Raw genomic sequence first — 22,009 nt, forward strand, 5'->3', positions numbered from 1 at the left:
TGAGATTCTATTTTTAAAAATTTATTGTTTTTTAAATTGACAACTATCATTGTATGTATTTATGGGGTACAATATGATGTTTTGATGCATGTCTATGCTGTGTAAGGATCTAATCAAGGTATTTTGTGAATCCATCACCTTATGCATTTATAATTTATCTCACAAGTTTGTGTTGAGAACATTCAAATGACTCTCTTCTAGCTATTTTGTAATATACAATATTTTACAACTAACCATAGTCACCCTACTGTGCAATAGAACATCAGAATTTATTCCTCCTATCTAATTATAACTTTGTACTGATTGACCAGCTTCTTCCCATCCTCCCATCCTCCCTTCCCTCCCCAATCTCTAGTAACCACTATTCTACTCTCTGCTTCTATAATATCAACTTAAAACAATTCCACATGACTGAGATCATGCAATATTTGTCTTTCTGTGCCTGGCCTCCAGGTTCATTTATGTTGTTGCAAATGATAGGATTTTATTCTTGTGGCTGAATAGTGTTCCATTTTGTATACAGACCACATTTTCTTTATCCAGTTGTCTGTTGTTGGACACTTAGATTGATTCCATATCTTGGCTGTTGTGAGTAGTGCTGCAATAAACATAGGAATGCAGATATCTCTCTGACATATTGATTTCATTTCCTTTGGATATGTACCCAGTAGTGGGATTGCTGGATATGGCAGTTCTATTTTTAATTTTTTGAGGAAACTCCATACTGTTTTCCGTAATGGCTGTGCTAGTCTACACTCCTACCAAAAGTGTGCAGATTCCCCTTTCTCTATATTTTTGCCAACTCTTCTTTTCTTTTTGTCTTTTTGATAATAAGCACTCTAACTGAAGTGAAGTGGTATCTCATTGTGGTTTTGATTTGCATTTCCCTGATAATTAGTGATATTGAGCATTTTTTTCCTATCCCACCTGTTGGACATTTGTATGGTCTTTTTTAAAGAAACATCTATTGAGGTCTTTTGCTCATTTAAAAAGATCAGGTTACTTCTTGTTGTTGTTTTGCTCTTGAGTTGTTTAAGTTCCTTATGTATTTTGCATATTAACCCTTGTCAAATATGTAGTTTGCAAATATTTTCTCCCATTTCATTCATTGTCTCTTCTCTCCGTTAATGTTTTCCTTTGATAAGTAGGTGCTTTTTAGTTTAAGGTAATCCCATTTGTCTATTTTTGCTTTTGTTGCCTATGCTTTTGAGGTCTTATTTGAAAAATCTTTGCCTAGCCCGGTATCACAATGCATTTTCCCTGTTTTCTCCTAGCAGTTTCATAGTTTGGGGTTTTCCATTTAAGTCTTTAATCTATTTTAAGTTGGATTTTGTGTATGGTGAGGGGTAGGGATATAATTTTTTCTTCTGCATGTGAATATCCAATTTTCCCACTACCATTTATTGAAGAGACTGTTTTCTCTAACATGTGTTCTTGGCACCTTTGTCAAAAATCAGTTTGCTGTAGGTGTGTAAATTTATTTCTGGGTTGTCTTTTCTTTTCCGTTAGTCTATGTGTCTGTTTTTATGCCAGTACCGTGATGTTTTGGTTACTATAGCTTTGTAGTATATTTTGAAGTCAGGTAGTGTCTTGCCTCCAGCTTTGTTCTTTTTGCTCAGGATTGCTTTGGCTGTTTGAAGTCCCTTGTGGTTACATATGAATTTTAGAATTTTTTTATTTCTATGAAGAATGTCATTGGTATTTTGACAGGGATTTCATTAGATGTGTAGATTACTCTGGATAATAGGACATTTTAAAAATAGTAGTTATTCCAATCCATGAGCACCAGATATCTTTCCATTTATTTGTGTCCCTTGCAATTTCTTTTATCAAAGTTTTATAGTTTCAGTGCAGAGGACTTTCACCTCCTTGATTAAGTTTATCCCTCAGTATCTTTTCTGTAGCTCCTATGAAAGGAATTATTTTCTTGATTTCTTTTTCAGATAGTTCACTATTAACATATGAAAACACTACGGATTTTGTATATTCCTTTTGCATCTTGCGACTTTGCTAAATTTGTTTAATAGTTCTAGCAGATTTTGGTGGAATCTTTAGGGTTTTCTATATATAAGATTATGTCATTTGCAAATGAATAATTTGACTTCTTTACAATTTGGATGTCATGTATTTCTTTCTCTTGCCTAACTGCTTCTAGAACTTCCAGTCCTTTGTTGAATAGAAGTGGTGACAGTGGGCATCCTTGTCTAGTAACTGATCTTAGAGAAAAAGCTTTCAGTATTTCCCCATTCAGTATGATGTTAGCTGTGTGTTTGTCACATGTGGCCTTTATCATTCTGAGGTTCATACCTTCCATACTTAATTTGTTGAGAGTTGTTAATCATGAAGGGATGTTGAATTTTCTCAAATGCTTTTTTCTGCATCTGTTGAAATGATCATATAGTTCTTGTCTTTCTTTCTGTTAATGTGGTATCTCACATTTATTGATTCATGTATATTAAACTATACTTTCATCTCTAGAATAAATCTCACTTGAACGTAGTGATCTGTTTAATATGTTGTTGTATTCAGTTTGCTAGCATTTTGTTGAGAATTTTTGCATCTATATTCAACAAAAATATTGGCTTGTAGTTTGTTGTTGTTTTGTCCTTATCTGGTTTTGGAATCAGGGTAATTCTGGCTTTATAAAATGAATCTGGAAGTATTCCCTTCTCTTCAATTTTCTAGAATAGTTTGAGGAAAATTGGTGTTAGTTCTTTCAATGTTTGGTAGAATTCAGCAATGAACCCATCAGGTCCTGGGCTTTCCTTTAATGAGATACTTTTTTTTGTTACTGATTCAATTTTCTCACTTGCTGTATTCAGATTTTCTATTTCTTTATAATTTAATTTTAGCAGATTGCATGTGTCCAGGAATTAATCCATTTCTTGTATATTATCAAATTTGTTGGCATACTGCTGTTCATACAAAGTCTCTAGTGATCCTTTGTATTTCTGTGGTATTAGTTGTAATGTCTTCTTCTTCATCTCTGATTTTATTTATCACCACTAAACCAGCCTTACAGGAAATTCTTATGGGGGTGCTACACCTGGAAATAAAATGAAAACAGATGAAAGTATAAAACTGACCAGTAGAGGTAACTTCATAAATCAAAATCAGAATACTCCAGTGATGTGCTAGTGCTATATAAATCTCTCAATCCTCTATTATGAAGGTTTGAAGTCCAAATGGTCAAAACAACAACAGCTACAATTAATATATAAGAAACACACAATAGATGAAGAAGTAAATTAAGGTAACAAAAATATAAATTGTGAGGGAGAGGGAAAAGTTAAGATAATTTTTATGTGACCAAAGTTAAGTTGCTATCAGCTTAGAATAGCCTATTATAACTATGATGATAATGTGTAGTCATGTTAGCTCCATAGCAGCCACAAAGAAAGAAATTACAGCAGATGCACAAATGAGAAAGAAAAAGAAAACAAAGCTTAGCACCACAGAAAACCCCCAAACCCAGAGATCAACAAGAGAGAAACAAAGAAACAAAGGGTCTATAAAACAACCAGAAAACAATAAACAAAATGGAAAGAGTAAGTTGCTGCCTATCAGTAATAATCTTGAATGTAAACAAGTTAAATTCTCCAATCCAAAAGACATAGAGTGACTGAATAAATTAAAACACAAGACCCAACTATATGCTGCCTACAAGAGGTTGGCCTAACTCTTAAAAACAAATATAGACTGAAAATGAAGGAATGGAAAAAGATATTCTATGAAAATAGAAACCAAAAACGAACAGGAGTAGCCATCTGTATATCAGATAAAATAGACTTCAAGTCAAAAAATGTAAAAAGATATAAAGAAGATGATTATATAATGATAAAAGGATCAATTTAAAGAGAGGATATAACAGTTGTAAATATATATATATTTTATATCTATGCATCCAACACTGGGGGACCCAGATATATAAATCAAATATTATCAGACCTAAAGGGAGTGATACTGCAATAAAATAATGATAGGGGACTTCAACACCCCACTTTCAACAATGGACAGGTCATTTGGGTCTGAGAATCTGCTAGTCACAGATAGTACTTTGAGAAATGAGACACTAAGGGATTGGACGAAAATACCTGTGGATTTTATATTAATTATAATTCAGTTTGCCTAGTATAAAGACAGATAGGCTGTACACCACTTTCAAAACATACTAACTGAGCGAACATGAGAAAGATCTCTTTCCAAATGGCACATCAATAGAATGGCATGTTTCAGCTTTAAATATTCATGACTTGTCTTTCTCTTGTTTCTTTCAAGTGTTTTGACATTTACTTAAGTAATTACTGTCACTATCAAATGGCAGCCCATATTTTTGTCCTTTGCAAATCCCCCATGTTATTATTCATGCCTTTGTTCCATTTCCACTCTTGGAAGCTGCTTTTATCAGGTTTGCCAGGTGGATTCCACACATATCTTGAATTAATCTGCACCGCCCATCAGACTGTAGCCAACTTCATTTAATCAAGAAAAGCACAGAGGGAGACAGTAACAGGAAGAAGAGACTGGAAGCCTGATGACCACTACAAGGTACACTGATCAGACAAAACAAAAAAGCCACTTTCCACTCACGCCTGCTTATAACTGGCAATGCCAGAATCTTAATGTGTTTTGCTAAATCCATTGCGGAGTTGTCTTCCAAAGATATATATTGATGTGTTAGCTTCACAGTCTTTGTTTCCCAAAGGCATCTTTATTACCAAATATTTCAGAACTGACAAATTGTCTTCCTCTCTTTCTGTGAGTTCATTTGGGACTTGAGTTATGGGAGATGCTTAAAGGAAAAGGGAGGTATCATGTGTTTCTAATTGTGCTAAAATCTCTAAATATATTATTAATATTATAAGCCTGTTTAGAGTATTTAACACGTAGTTATGCATGAATCTCCTATGAATGGCTGATTTTTCTTTTATTAAAGGAAAAAATCATTTTTAGATTAATAAGTGGTTCATTTTTTAATAAAAAATTTTGGCTCTGCTCTACAAAAATAAATCCATCAAAACTCTCTCAGTAATGGCCACAAATATTTTGTACTTGTGCACTTTTAAAATAAAAGTTGAAGTCATTCTAAAGTCAATCAATTAGTCCTTAACCAAGGTTAAGTACAGTTGGGTATTAGCATGCTACTGCATAATACACTGAGCTGGCAGAACAGAAAGTAATCAGCCAAGTTTTAAATGTTCTAGAGCCTTTGAATCAGGCAAAAACCAAATACTTTACATGTTAATTTTTCATATAAAGAAACCCAGAAGGGGTTAACTTAATCCAAGATCTGAGAAAGTCAGATGGACAACATGGAAGCTGTCATTTTATGACATCTGTCACTATAGCAGCTAAATTTGGTGGGGCGGGCAAATTATATTGGGAAAATGGCCTTTTGACAATTTTTTTTAGTATTGATAATATACATTTTTTTTCTTCCTTCAGGCATTATGCCTCCTTCCTTTCCAAAGAGACAAAAGAGCGATCCTTGTAGGTAGTTTTTAATAATGTAGCTCAATACTGTCAAGTCTGAATATTTCCATGCAGTAGGCTGTAGAACACTTCTTGTGTGTGTTGGGGGTGGGGGGTGGGGGGGAGGGGGTTGTCTTTTGCAACCTGAATTTTCTGATTCTGCCAGGCCCTTTTGGAATCAGCAAGGTAGGATGTGTGATGTCAGCAACTGTGCCTGTTAGGGAGGAAGGGTTCTCTGTGGGATATGCTGACGTCTCTCTAGGAAATGACTTCTGTGCTGATGCTCTGATTTCTCCCTTTGGGGCACAAATTCATCCTGACACACATCTGCAGAGCAAAAAAAAAAAAAAAAAAAAAAAAAAATAGATCACAGTTTCATTTTCTTAGGAGTAACCTTTTCTGGCGGTCTCCAGGTCACTTCGGTGACGTCTGACACCTGTGTATTGGTGAACATCACAGAGCAAAAAGAGAACACAGGGCTACTGCTCGGGCTGCCCTTTGCTTGGCTCATTTCCATGCTTCTTTGGGAGTTAATATTTTGAGATCTTCTTTCCACAGAACTTCTCAACTCTTGAAATGCCTAGAACTGAATATGCTTACCTCATTTCATGTGATGGATGCTATTGAGAATTGCTTATATAGAATTAATCTTTCCTCTTGATTCAGATCATAATGTGAGATGTTTTATTTCTATTCCAAAGTGATCTCCATTTAGCAAGGCTCCTAACATGAAATTTAGTGCCATCAGTCAGTCATGTAATTAATAATCTGTAGAATATCATAATGTGCTATTGTGATACTTGCTATTTGATACTTGCTATTTGCAAAGGTCTTTAATGAAATACTGCAAGGGGCGTGGAGTGGGAAGTAAGAAGGTATTACCTCTTTGCTCTGTGATGCCTCTATTGGAGAAATTTATTTGAAAAAATGACCTTTTTAAAATTGCTTCCTAATATTAATTATAAATCTATATTAGAAAAGAAACTCATTCATTCTATATTCACTATTTATATCACTAGTAAGGGAAGCTTTGATCTTTTCTATCATAGATGGATGGCCTTATAAAATGAGTCTTAAGGTAGAAAGAAAAAAATTTAGTATTTGTTCAGTAATGAAATAACATCTTTTGGTCCATCTCAAATGTCTCCTTCCCCCACTGAAATGGGACTGATAGCATCACTTCAGAATGGGAGGATTACAATTTTATCATCTAATTGTCATTTATTTTCTTTATGGTCCTGTTTAAGAATGTTTTGCTTTCTCAAAAGTCATAAAAATTGTATCCAATGTTTTCTTCTTTTCTCTACTTTACATTTATATCTACTGTCTATCTGAAATTGATTTTTGTGGTTCATGCGGGGGTAGCAGTCAAGATTCACTGTTTTATCAGTTGGATATTTAAATAATCCAAGACCATTTCTTGAAAAGATCACCTTCTCTCCCATGCCACTGCATAATCGATTTTATCAGAAATCATGTGACAGTATATGAGTGGTCTGTTTCCAGACTCTATTTTCTTCCATTGATCTATTTGTCTATTCTTGCACCAATACCACATAAACTTCATTGCTTTAACTTTATAATAAGTCTTGATATCTGACAATGTCCTCTAGCTCTTTGCTTCTTCAAGATTTCCATGGCTCTTCCTGGCCTTTGAATTTCCATATAAACTTTAGTAGCAGTTTGTGCATTTCCATAACGATTGAGATTGCATCAAATCTATAGACCAATTAGGAGAAAAATGGTATCTTTACAATATTGATTATTTGAACCCATGAATATAGTCTATGTGGAGGAGCAGGATTAAAGTTTAAAAAGATCTGGAATAAATCCTGCTTTCCCCCAAATTAAGCATTTAGTTGAGTGCCAGATATGCCCTACAAAAAAAATATGTGAAGAAGGTGAATATTGGCTTCAGTACCACTCTGCATTTTTTTTTATCTTCTCTTCTCCCTTTTATACCACTGGAAGTCCAGGAACTTCATCAATTTCTTTTGGGTGTCTGGGCATGTTCATTTCAACCAAACTCCATATCACATCTCTCCAATCAAAACTCATGCATCACACAGTAACGCAATACAAAATTGTGATGAGCTACTCATTTAAGAAATGTTAGTTATGTTTGGAATCGTACACACTATATCAGGAAATATTTTTGATTGGTGTATCAGTAACTATGACCACGATACTGCTGCATAACAACCACAGAATCTCAGAGGCATGCAACAATGAGGTCACAAGTCTGAACATCAGCTAAGGGATGGCTATCTAGGAGGACTTGGGTGGGGAGGCTCTGCTCTTTGTTTCTCTCATTTTCCTCCCAAGAGCAGTGAGCTAGTCAGAACAAGTTCTTTCCATAGGTTTGCAGAGGTGTAAGTGAGAAAGCCCCATCTCTCGAGTGCTTTTCATGCCTTGTATCTCCTGACATTCCACTGTCTAATGCAAGCAAGTGGACAAACCCAGAATCAAGGGATGAGCAAGCATGTTCCAGCCACAAAGTGAAAGAGGGGTGAGTGAATAATTTTTAACAATAACCTAATATACCATAGTTGAGCAATCTCACAAGTTCTTAAACCTATGAGCTTGCTAAATGTCAATGTATAATCAAATTCTGTTTTAATGAAATAACAGACATTAGCAGATATCATTATGTTGCCCTAAGGATTCCTTTGTTTTAGATGTATCCAGCCTACATTTCATCAGTGACACAACTCTGTGCCCCACATGTATTCCTCACTCATCTACTGGGTTAACTCTCCATCCCTTCAAGATTCAGCAAAAGTCTTTCCTCCTCTTGGAAGCCTCCCTAATGTCTTTTCCTGTCGAGTATTTTTCGAATGTCTGTCCTCTGGTGCCAACAGAAATCACACTGTGCATTAATCTGTTAAAGCACTGAATACATTGTGTTGAAACTATAATTTGTTTATCTGCTACACAAAGAAGACTTTAACATATTTTCTGTCTCAACTGCCCCACCTATTCTTTTTACAGTGGGTCTGTAGGACAGGATTGATCTTTATCTCCTTATTCTAGGTACTTAACACTTTGTGGGTGATAATTCATGTCAAATGAGTAAATGAATGATTCCCGTGCACATGTAGTGAATGTATATTTCCTCAGAATGTGTTTTGTGTCTCCTAGAATGAAGTAACATAATTGAGTCACAGTATTTGTTAAATTATATGTTTTTGGTCTATTTTGCTATTTTATGTATGCCTCAAACCCTGGTTGAGAGCTTCTCTTTTTTATTTAGATAAAAGAAATAGAAAAATTTAGAGGCAAACATTACTTAAACATGAAGCATTGTTTTGATTTAAAATAAAAATTAATTACCTTCTAAAATATCAAGTTCTGCTTAATTTTAGAAAGAGACTAAATATTTTTATACCTATAATACTTATATCTTCTACCACTTTGGTTTCCTTAAAGTTGCCTATTGAGACTAATTTTAAAAATGGAAAACTTATACTGTCCCTGAACAGAAAATGTGTTCACATTTGAACTGCCTTTGAGAACCTCTGTAAGTAGCGGCCACACATATGTGCCTTCTCCAGCTGGCATCTGGTTATCCTTATATGAGGGTGTGCTTTCTCTCCTTCCTCCTGAAAAGACCATTTCCCCCTCCTCCAGCACAAAGAAAAGTTCCTTTTGGTTCATTCATTGGCAAAAAAAGTCTCAATTCCAGAAGATAACAAGATTTAGGGTGGTTATGTGACAGTGATGTTTTAAACTCTAACTTTTTATTTCCTTTGAGTGGTAGCTAAGTTACTGGGCAGAAGGCAGAATTGAAGATGCTCAGTTACATTTATTCCCTTTTCCTGTACTTAAAACCTCAAGATTTAGTTTAAGAATTTATTTAATGTATATTTTCAGTTAATCGATCCCTTTATAAAAATTTAATGTTTTTCTAAACAATGTGTGTTCATTATAGAAAATACAGACAATAGCAAAATAAAAGTAATAAAATTGAAATTATCCCTAATCTCAAAACTATATGCTCATTATCAAAAATATAAACCATACAGTTAAATAAAAATAATATTTAAATTATCCAAGAACTCAATATTGAGATAAAACCACTATTAACATTCCCACCTCTCTCTCTCTATATATGTACATATATATAGTATACACATGCATTTTTTAACAAAAACATAAAAATATTGTACATGTTTCTTAACCTGCCATTTCACTTAATAATATATACTGAACATTAATATTTCCCTAGTTCTTATTCTTCCACAATGTTATTTTAATGGCTAAATTATATTCCTTTGTATGATTATAATAGTTAATTTATCCAGCCCTCTCTTGGTGCATATTTAGGTGGTTTCTAATTTCTTTCCTCATAAACATCATTTTAGCAAATGCCCCTGTAGCCATAGATTTTCAAAGCCCTATGATCTCCCCACTCCCCTACACAACTTAGGATAAATTCCTACAAGTAGATTTGCTAGATCAAAAGATAAGCAAAATACAAATTAAATCTTCTCATATGGATTGCCAAATGGCCTTTTCTGGATTTATTTTGATACTTGCATATTGCTTTTTAGTTAAAAGCAATGTGCCTCATGAGCTTATTCTATCTTTTGTTTACTTCTTATGATCTCTGGGAACCCTGAGGGACATGGGATTTTATGAGCTGTGGTTGTGCTACAGGCTGACTGTGCAAGGAGAGCTGAATCCATGCCAGACACACACTGGTATCTGCCTTGCTGTGGTTCATCTTTACAGAGAAGCCCCTTGAGCCTTCACTGTGGCCCCTTGGGAAATGGCCAGACAAGAGTTTCAAATATCAAGTCAAATGTCATGCCAGCAATAGCAAATGGCCCATTGTTGGTGTTTCATCTTTGAAAAGCCTAGTTGAAGTACCTGCCAATGGCAGACTTCTTGTCCGTTCTTAAGAATTAGCTTTTTCACCGATAGCATTTCACAAATGGCAGTGTGCTCAAAATACTTGCTATACAGACACTGCTAAAAAGAAAACACTGTAGAGGTAAGGGAGGTGTCATGGTTACTGCAAATTTAAAAGGGAATATGAACACGTTATGATCATGGCCATCTTTCAATTATTCTTCCTAGCATGGTGCATTGCTCAATGTAGGTATTCAGTAAACATTTGTTGAAAATCGGATGGAGAAGTGATGGATGGAATGTTGTCTGTGATTCTTGATGTGTAGAGATGTTTATGTATAGTTGTGGTACTTTAAACTCTAGCCATGGCCAGAGCACAGCTACATTCTCTTTCAGTCTCACTTAAGTCTGCAAGAAGATCTAAGTAGAGTTAACATGTGAGTGAGAAAGGCTAAGACCAACCATTATTACAAATATCACAGTTCTGTCAATAGTTGTGAGTAAGGTGAGTGGGATGGCACAATTAGGTCTGGAAAGCTTGAATAATAATGATAATAGTGATGACCCTGATTAATTCTGGAACTTTTGGTGTTTAATTTTTTAGGGGATCAGATTAGCAACAAGTCTTGTGCAATGGGAAATGAGATCAGAAATCTTTTTGGAACCCTGCCTGATCTCTCTCTCTCTCTCTCACACACACACACACACACAAACACACACACACACACACGCACATTCACACACACTACTTCTTTGATGCTTTGCAGAATACATTAATTATTTGGCATTTTTGGAAAATAATCTGTGTCATTATCTATTACTGCATAACAAATAACCCCCAAATTTAGCACCTTAAAACACATTTATTATCTCACAGTTTCTGTGGATCAGGAATGCACATTTGGGTTAACTAGGCCCACTGTCTCCAGGTGTGTAACAAAGCCAGTGTGATTTCACGGCTTAACTTAGAAGGATTTGCTTCCTAGCTCACTCATCAGGTTGTTGGGCCCATGTTGAGCTGATGGCTCAGTTCTTTACGGGCTTTTGGTCAGAGGCTGTTCTGAGGTCATTGCCATGTGGCCTCTCCATCAAAGCTGACTTTGTCAGATTGAGCACATGAAAAGACAAGAGAGAGAGAGTAGAGAGTACAAATAAAATGAAAGGAAGATGCAATGTTTTGTAACCTACTCAAGGAAGTAATATCCATCACTTTTGCTGTATTCAATTTTTTAAAACAAATCACTGTAGTGAGCCAGGACACTCAAAATGAGTAGGTTATACATGGGCATGAATACCAGGGGTGGAGATCCTAGGGGCAATCTTAGAGGTCTGTCTGCCACAGAATCCATGAGGTGTGTGGGTATCTCTGTCTCTATCTGTCTGTCTGTCTGTCTATCTCTCTCTCTCTCTCTCTGTCGTCTATCTGTATCTCATCTATCTATCAATCTCTATCTCATCTATCTATCAATCTCTATCTACCTATCTCCTCACCTACCTGCCAGATTATGGGAAATATCTGCAGCCTAGACTAGCTTTCTAGACTTTTATCTTTGCAAAACTTATTCATTTCTCTAAACATTTCCTTATCTTCTGTATGTTTAGCATCACATTGAGTAGGATGTTATGGCATCATTACCAATAGGAGCAACAACAAGACCAACAAACTTTTTCTAGGAAATTTCTCTATGCAATGAATATGCAAGAACTGCAAGAATATTAAATTCATTCCATCCATGTTTTCACATAATGGGCCTTTATTTTATATCCCCCATCTATTGTGTGCAAAGCATTTCAGAAATATAAAGATGAACATAAATTTCTTACTAAATATTTGTTTAACGTCATTAAAAAGGCCCAGAGCCGAAGCTCATGGGAAGATTCTAGATTGCTCAGCAAAGAGGAGGTGCTTCCCAGTTTGTTTCCACTATATAAGTCCTTCCGCCAATAACTTTACATAGCAGTGCTGCTGGGCTGACCTCCACAGGTGGAGGAACCTTGAGGGTTAGCCTACACCAGTGGTTATCAAAATGTGGTGCTCGACCACCAATAGCAGCATCACCTGGAAACTCCTTAAAAATGCATATTCTCAGGCCTTACTCCAGACTCACCAAATCAAAATTTCTAGGGGTAGAGCCTAGCAATCTGTTGTAAGAAGCCTTCAGGTGGGGAAAATGAACTAAGGTGGCCCATGAGACGCAGCTGAGAAATGCCTCGCTTACCAAGGGAAACCAAATATAAGGAACATGGCTGTGCTTTGGTCAAGGACAGGCCGAGGTAGGATGTTTATATTCTGCATGACTCAGCGAGTTTGTAGTGCAGTTATATAACTCCACTTGTTATCACAGCCATGTAGCCATAACATGGAAAGGCCATCCCTTGGACCTACGCCACTATTGTCTATAAAAGATATAATTGCCCCGCTAACACTTTCCAGGCATGCTTGCACCCAGAGAGAGAGAGAGAGAGCAAGCGAGCCAGAACTGTCCGTCTTTGCAGATGGACAAGGGGAGCCAGGACACAGCTCAGCTCGCTCATGCCTAGAGAGAGAAAGAGTTAAGCTGCTGACCCTGAAGGAAGAGCCAGCCATGCAGCTGTGTGTGGAAGCCACCGGCTCAAGCAGCTGAGATGAGGTGGACAGTGAGTGAGCTGCTGATGAGAGAGCTACTGAATAAAACTACATTTCACCTGCCTACCCCGCCACCCCACCCGCTGAGTGTTCTTTCAGCTATCTGCTCATCCACCCACTCCCTTCAGACCTCCGCGTGAGCTGGAACCTGACCCTGAGCAGGACATTTGGTGTACTCGTGAACCTGACACCAAAATATCGAGTAAACCATCACACTTCAAACAGATCTTTTGAGAGAAAATAGTGAAAGTTGATAGAGAGGAGATGCAGACACCAAAATTGAAGAGGGAGGAAGCTGGGAAGCTTGCACAGAGCTGCCAAGTGCCAGGACTGGCTCCTGATCCTAAGGAAGAGGTGAGTGAAGGAACTCCAGGGAATCACCCTCCCACTGTGGACCTCTGGGATCCTAGCAAAAAGAGATTCCATGACTCACATAGACATTTGAGTTTGCAGGGGGATCTCCCCAGAGGAAGCAGAGTTTAAATCTGTGTGGAGCCCAGAAGGTGTCATAGTGCCAGATGCCGCTTCAGTCAAATGCAGCCATAGGCACCCATCCCCCAAGGCTCTCCATCTTGCTCTGAGTGGCTCTAGCCCTGCTGATGGCCAGGTGGGGAGGAAGCAGAGCTGTCATTCCCACATAACTAGGGTGCACCTGATCCATGTGCCCACTTGCCTGCCATCTCCTCCCAAGACCACCTGCCTGGGTCTCCCACAGGAGGGTGCCCACAGCACAACCTCCAATTCCCTGCCTGAATGTTTTGCCTGCAGCCTGGGAGCAGTTCAGCACCCCAGCCCCCGTCCTGTCAGCACAGCCAGTGCTTGACCCAATGGGCCAGCAGACAAAACTGTGGGCCCCGTCACAATACCCCAGGATTTGAGCACACTGTCCAGGGGTATCCAGCTGAGATCTGTGGCCTGAGCTCAAGTTGGGGAGGAGCCCCCAGTTTCAGAACACTGAGAAGAGTGTGGTATAGGCTCATGTGCTGGCACAGGAGCTGGGTATCCCTCCCTGCACAAGACCAGTCCAGGAAGGTTGTAGACTGTCATCCAGCCACAGATTCTGCCTCAGGGAGCCCAGGTGTTCCAGGCAACAGTGCTCCCTAGAGGGAGCAGAAGGCTTGGGACAAGTCTAGCTTGTTGGGATTACTCCTGAGGCAGATGCCAGAGAGAGACCTGGTTGGGGGAGTGTGAGCTGTGTGGGCCACACAGATGTTTGCTGGGCTAAAAACCTCAGGCTACAGGTGCCATACAAGTTGCACAGCCATGGCACAAGGGCCCTGCTTGGGGATCCTCCACCCTTGGCCCAGTGCATCACAAGACCACCAGCAGACGTACTCCACAACCTGCTCTGACTTTGCCAAGCTCCGAGGACTAGTGGGTTATTGGAGGAGAGTTGCAGGCCTCCTGGTGACCTAACCTTCAGCTCAGACTGCCCCTGAGGGAGCAGGGAGTGCAGCCCGCCAACGCCCCACTTAGGGCTAAGGAAATGCAGGTGTGGCGCCAGTAATTGTAGGGGGCTCTGCCTAGGCCCAGGAATAGACCTGATGAGGGAGTCATCTATTGCCCTCCCCAGATCACCATTCTGTATGCACTGAAATACAAAACAGATGCATGGATAAGTAAGAGTCCATCTGCTTTATATGTAAAGAGATGGCCCTTACTCTTAAGCGCCACTATTGAAAAGGTGCATATTACTTTAAGGGAACTCCATCAGGCTAACGGTGGGCTTCTCAGTGGAAGCCTTACAAGCCAGAAGAGACTGTGGGCCTATTTTAGCATTCTGTTTTGTTTTGTTTTGCTTTTTGACACAGTCTCACTCCATCATCCATGCTGGAATGCAGTGGCATGGTCTTGACTCACTGCAACCTCCACCTCCTGAATTCAAGTGATCCTCCCACCTCACCTCAGCCACCTGAGTAGCTAGAATTACAGGTGCACACCACCACACCCAGCTAATTTTTGTATTTTTAATAGAGACAAGGTTTTGCCATGTTGGACAGGCTAGTCTTGAACTCTAATTCACCTGCCTTGGCTGCCCAAAGTGCTAGGATTACAGGTGTGAGCCACCATGCCCAGTCCTATGTTAGCACTCTTAAAAAAAAATTCCAACCAAAAATTTCATATCCTGCCAAACTCGGCTTCATAAATGAAGGAAAATAATCTTTTCCACACAAGCAATCACTAAGGGAATTTCTTACCAGCCTTACAAGAGATTCTTAAGACAGTTCTAAACATGGAAACAAAAGAACATTTGCTGCCATAAAAACACATGAAAGCACATAGCCCACAGACCCTATAAAACAACTATACAATCAAGACTGTAAAGCAACCAGCTAACAACAACATGATAGGATCAAAACTTCACATGTCAATATTAACCTTGAATGTAAATGGTCTAAATGACCCCACTTAAAAGGCACAGAGTGGGCTGGGTGTGGTAGCTCATGCCTGTAATCTCAGCACTTTGGGAGGCCGAGGTGGGTGGATTGCCTGAGCTCAGGAGTTTGAGACCAGCCTGGGCAACATGGTAAAACCCATCTCTACTAAAATACAAAAAATTAGCCAGGCAAAGCAGTGTGCGCCTGTAGTCCCAGCTACTCGGGAGGCTGAGACAGGAGAATTGCTTGATTGCTTGAACCCAGGAGGCAGAGGTTGCAGTGAGCCGAGATCGTGATCACACCACTGCACTGCCTGGACAACAGAGTGAGACTCCGTCTCCAAAAAAAAAAAAAAAAAAAGGGTACAGAGTGGCAAGTTGGATTAAAAAACCGAGACCTAACTATACGCTGTCTTCAAGAGGCCCATCTCACATGTAAGGACACCCATAGGCTCAAAGGAAAGGAGAAAGACCTACCATGCAAATGAAAAAAAGGGCAAGAGTCACTATTTTATATCAGATAAAACAGATGTTAAACCAACAACCATAAAAAAAGGACAAAGAAGGTCATTACATAATGATAAAGAGTTCAATTCAACGAGAAGATTTAACTATTCTAAATATATATGCACCCAACATTTTTTTCTACAAAAAGAGGAAGAGCCCAGAGGAGATAAGTGAACATTAGTAATTTCATTTTACATAGATTTAGAATGTCATGATGGAAAGAGGGAATACTAAACGACTGTTGGATACTATGCTTACTACCTGGGTGATGGGAGCATTCATGTCCCAAAACTCAGCATCACACAATATATCCATGTAACAAACCTGCATATGCAACCCTTGAATCTAAAGTCAAAGCTGACATTTTTTAAAGAAGAAACCTTCCAGGTGATTCCATTTAAGAACCACTTACTCAAAATATCCCTTCCTCTATTTCACAGTTAACAGTTTTTTTTTCTTTTATCCCAGTTGTAGAAGTTTCTTGGATACAAATTTCAAGGTGGGTTTAGCCCCAAATTTCCCTAAAAGTTCTGACTTTAAAATGACCCTTTCTCTGATTGTCTTTATGCTGCCTTTTTCTTCTCTATCCATTTTCATTCTGCCTTCTATGCAACCTACTGTACCACTGCACAGGCATTCTTGCCCTGGTCTTTTTGCTAAATAAAATTCAAGAAGCTAGCCCTCTCAGGATGGGCACAGATGCACACATAATCAAAGCACGGACAGAATGATATGAGTCCTAGTAATGATCAAGGTGGAGATAAATGTCAGCAGAATCCAGGGGAAGGCTTATTTTGTTACAGCTGGAATGGGGAAGGTGTTACAGAAGAGATAGCACTTGATCTGAGCTTTGAAGGATGAGAAGTATTTTAATAGACTGAGAAGTGGGGGGATTAGCGTTTTGACATATACCTGAAGTTAGGTGCAGAGTTTTGTACTTAGTGATGAGTATGCAGGTACAGTGGCTGGAATTTTAGTTTTTTCCAACTTGCAGCATATTCTGTTTTAACCTGGATTCTTTTTAATCTGCATCACCTCCCTTTTAAAAAGCCTGTTTTTCAGGTTTTCCTCACCTTTCTCATCTCACAGATATTCTGAATTTGCTTCTGCCTGAGACTAGCACCTAACAAACAAATGGGAGTAGACACATTCCTAGCTGATGGAGATAATTTGAGAGTTAGTAGCCTGAACAAGATCATATGAAAGCAATTTCACTTTGGCTCTAATCCAATAAGTCATCGTAGCAGGTTTATAATCTTACGGATCTGGGTGATGCATTAAGGGGATTGGTTGGAAAGGAGAAAGAGAGTGGGGTGTTAAGAAAAGTTTTATATTTCCCAAAAAAGGGAAAGAGCCCAGAGGAGATAAATGAGCACTAGTGATCTTGTTTTAGATTTAGAATATCATGATAAATTATAGTGATTCTCAAACAGGGAAGATTTTGCCTCTTCGGGACATTTAGCAATGTGTGAAGACATGTTTGGTTGTAATAAAGGCAAGAAGGGGTGGAGGGTAGGGGATAGGGCATGCTACTGGCATTTGGTAGGTAGAGGTCAGGGGTATGGCTAAACATCCTACAATCACAGAATAGCCCTCCTTCCAACACCAGATAATTATTCAGTCCAAAATGTCAATAGGCTGATGTTGAGAATCCTGGATTAAAAGTTCATTCAACATCTATTATAATAGATGGGCTAGTAAAAATAGTGACCCATCAAGTGCTGGCAAGGATGTGGAGAAACTGGATCCAATCACTCATGTGCTGCTGGTGGCACTGTAAAATGATAATAGCTACTCAGGAAAACAGTTTGGCAGCTTTTTATAAAACTAAACCTACAATTGCCATATCACACAGCAGTTGCACTCTTGGGCATTTATTTATCCAAGGTAAAGGGAAATGTATGTTTTCTCAAAAGCCTGTGCACAAATATTCAAAGCACCTTTATTCATAATAACCCAAAACTGGAAGCAACACAGATGTCCTTCAATGGGCGAATGGTTAAGTAAATTATGGTACATCCATACCATGGAATATTACTCAGCAATAAAAAGAATATACAATTGATAACAACTTGGATGAATCTCCTGAGAATTATGCTGAGTGAAAAAGGCCAATCCCAAAAAATTACATATTACTTAATTCTATTTGTATAACATCTTGACATAAAATCACAGTAAGGAACAGATTAGTGGTTGCCAGGTGTTAAGTGGGGAGGGAGGATAGTAGAAAGGTGAGTTGGTTTTAAGAGGGCAACACTGTGGTGATGGAACTGTTCAGGATTATGACTGTAGTGATGGATACAAAAGCTTACCATTCTGATAAACTTGTATAGAACTAAACACACACACACACACACACACACGAGTACAAGGAAACCAAGGGAAATCTGAACAAATTCAGTGGATTGTAGCTATGTCAGTAGTCTGGTTGAGATGTTGTACCATAGTTTGAAAGATGTTATTATGGAGTAAAACTGGGTAAAAGTGCACAGGATCTCTTTCTGCGTTATTTCTTACAACTGCATGGGAATCTGCAATTATCTCAAACTAAAAACTTCAAAAAAAACGAATTCAGATCCACATATTTTGAAAATAATGTTTGGATTGTACAACCTTTCAGTAAATTATATCCTTTTTATGCTTAAGTTCATTGTGATTTTTGTCGTCTTTTCTCAAATAAAGTGTAAGCCCTCAAGGTAAAAAAAAAAAAAAAAGCATGTCCAACCTTATTGATAATTTCCTAATATCACTAGTTATAAAAATTATAGTGATCCACTTCCACTGTACCATTTTGGTTGCAAATGCCCCTGTCTGTCCCTCCTACCTACACATGCTTCACTAGGCTAAGTAAACATTGTCTGTTGCCATCAATACAAATATAGCACTTGAAATAAGTTCATCCTTTACTAGACCGTAACTTGTGTCCAATATACTATGATTCTTAGAACTAAACAATGATATAAAAATTAACCTCATTAGAGACTATAAATATGACTGACATTTAAACAAAATTGAAGTTTTAAAAATAGCTATCCCATTCCAAGTTTTATTTATTCAACATTTCTAATTAATATGTTTCTAATTAGAACTTGATGGACATCACCTATGTAAATGTCAGCCTAATGTGTTTGTTCTTCTGTTAATTTGCTAATTTAAGAATATATCTTTATTACCTTTAAGATGAACAGTGATTTGCCATCCCTGTTGCAGTGGTGCTAGTAGCTTTACCTCAAAATCAGCCACTATCATACCTCTGGTACTAATGTGAGAATTCAGAGAATGGCCTACCAAAGATATAACACTTGCTTTGTATAATGAAGGATATTGCTATTTCTGAAACCATGGAAGGTAGAAAGCAACAGGAGAAGATAAGGTTAGGTTTTTCAACTCTCTTCTGTTTGATTTATTTGACACAGAAGATAATTATAGTCTACGTGTCAAGCCAAGATGGAACGAGTGTCAGCATGATTTCAGAAAACATCTGGAAAATCACATAGGACAATGATATTGTGTATCTATAAAATGTGAAAGAGAATTTCTCTTTATTCAGTGAGCAATATGGTAACTTAAGAAATTATTTGACACGTTTTTTTTGAGGAAAAACTAAAGGCTAAAAATCAACTTATTTCACTAAAAGTGATATTTGTTTTAAATAATGATTTAGATAAATAAATAAGCATTTCTTGTTGCCCCAAAATATGTTGAAAAATAGTTTCATGGTGGGGATCATTGTCTTGTTCCTGTATTTAATGGACATGTCTATATTTTGCTATTTGGAAGAAGTTTGTTCTTAGTTTCTGACAAATATGTTTACTCAAAGGCATAATTTTCTACTCACTACTTACGAATCATTTTATCATGAATTTGTGTTTAATTTTAGCAGATGAATCTGTTAAGATGATTACATGGGTTTTACTTTTTTAATTATGTAAATTGTTTTCTGATGTTGAATTATCCTTGAATTCTTTGTGTACCATGTATATTCCTTTAAAATCCACCTTAATGTTCAATTTGCTAATGTTTGAGTTATATTCGTAAATGAAATTAGTCAACAGTTTTCTTTGAGGGAGAGGGGTTGTCCTTATCTGATTTTCATATCAGAGTTAGGTTAGTCTCTCAGTCATAAATTTGGACTCTTTTTCCTTACCTTTGGAATGATTTAAATAGAACACACATGATTTTTTTTTCCTAGAAGATATGACAGCCCTAATCCGAAGAACTATCTGATCACAGTGGCCTTTGTGGGGGAAGAAAGAATCTTGAGAATTTTAAATTTTTTTCCATGGTCTATTAAGTTTTTTAACCCTACTTGGTCTTATTTAATAATTTTTCTTTTCTTTTTTATATTTTATTTTCTAATTGACACATAACATTTATACATATTCATGGGGTACATAGTGATGTTTGCATACATGTCATGTATGCTGAGCATATCGGGGTAATTAGCATATCCATTATCTCCAACATTTATCAATTCTTTGTGTTAGGAACATCCAATGTCGTCCTTCTAGCTATTTGAAACTATAAAATATATTATTGTTAGCTATATTAGGTCTACAGTGCTACAGAACACTAGAACCCAGTCCTCCTATCTAGCTGTTTTGTATGTATCCTTTAACAAATCTCTCCCTATACCTCCCTTCTCCCTTTCCAGCCTCTGGTGTCCTCTGGTCTACTTTTTATTTCTGTGAGATCAACATTTTTAAGCTTTTGCATATGAGTGAGGACATGTGGTATTTAACTTTCTTTTTCTGGTTTATTTCACTTAACATAATGTCCTCCAGTTCCGTCCGTGTTACCATGAATGACAAGATCTCATTATTTTTATGGCTGAATAATATTCCATCATGTATATATGCCATATTTTCTTTATCCATTCATCTGCTGTTAGGTGCGTAGATTAATTCTATGTCTTGGCTATTGCGAATAGTGCTGCAATAAACATGGGAGGGCAGATGTCTCTACAGTATACTAATTTCCTTTCATCTGGATATGTACCCAGTAGTGAGATTGTTGGATCTTATGGTAATTTTATTTCTAGTTATTTGAGGAACTTCCATACTGTTCTACATAGTGGCTGTACTAGTTTAACATTCCTATCAACTGTGTAAAAGTGGTCCTTTTTCTCCACATCCTCACCAACATTTGTTATTTTTTGTCTTTTTGATATTAGCCCTCCTAACTGGGATGAGATGATACTTCACGGTAGTTTTGTTTTGCATTTTTCTGATGATTAGTGATGTTGAGCTTTTTTTTCAAATTTTTTTTTCAAATATTTCTTGGCCATTTGTATTTCTTCTTTTGAAAAATGTCTGTTAAGATCATTTTCCCACTTTTTAAAAAATTATACTTTAAGTTCTGGGTTACATGTACAGAACGTGTAGTTTTGTTACATAGGCATACATGTGCCATGGTGGTTTCTGCACCCATCAACCCGTCACCTACATTAGGTGTTTCTCCTAATGTTATCGCTCCCCTAGCCCCCCACCCCCCACAGGCCCCAGTGTGTGATGTTCCCCTCCCTGTGTCCATGTGATCTCATTGTTCAACTCTCACTTATGAGTGAGAACATGCAGTGTTTGGTTTTCTGATCTTGTGATAGTTTGCTGAGAATGATGGTTTCCAGCTTCATCCATGTCCCTGCAAAGGATATGAACTCATCCTTTTTTATGGCTGCATAATATTCCATGGTGTATATGTGCCACATTTTCTTAATCCAGTCTATCATTGATGGGCATTTGGGTTGGTTCCAAGTATTTGCTATTGTGAATAGTGCAGCAATAAACATACATGTGCATATGTCTTTATCATAGAATGATTTATAATCCTTTGGGTATATGCCCAGTAATGGGATTGCTGGGTCAAATGGTATTTCTAGTTCTAGATCCTTGAGGAATCGCCACACTGTCTTCCACAGTGGTTGAACTAATTTACACTCCCACCAACAGTGTAAAAGCGTTCCTATTTTTCCACAACCTCTCCAGCATCTGTTGTTTCTTGACTTTTTTGTTTTTTATTATAATTTAAGTTTTAGGGTACATGTGCACAACGTGCAGGTTTGTTAGGTATATATACATGTGCCATGTTGGTGTGCTGCACCCATTAACTCGTCATTTAACGTTAGGTATATCTCCTAATGCTATCCCTCCCCACCTCCCCAACCCACAACAGGC

The 22,009-nt window shown here is 37.7% G+C and overlaps 1 protein-coding gene across 1 annotated transcript in view; it reads left to right on the plus strand.

Moving 5' to 3' along the window:
- The first annotated feature begins 7,707 nt into the window (after positions 1-7,707).
- The window catches only part of GLRA2 (glycine receptor alpha 2), a 299,238-nt gene continuing 284,936 nt past the window's right edge, over positions 7,708-22,009 (plus strand). The window contains exon 1 of the mRNA XM_054544349.2: positions 7,708-7,981. The gene's annotated coding sequence lies outside the window, so the exon portion shown is untranslated. The remainder of the gene's footprint in view (positions 7,982-22,009) is intronic.

This window comes from Pongo abelii, chromosome X (assembly GCF_028885655.2).
Source record: "Pongo abelii isolate AG06213 chromosome X, NHGRI_mPonAbe1-v2.0_pri, whole genome shotgun sequence".
Lineage (NCBI taxonomy): Eukaryota > Metazoa > Chordata > Mammalia > Primates > Hominidae > Pongo > Pongo abelii.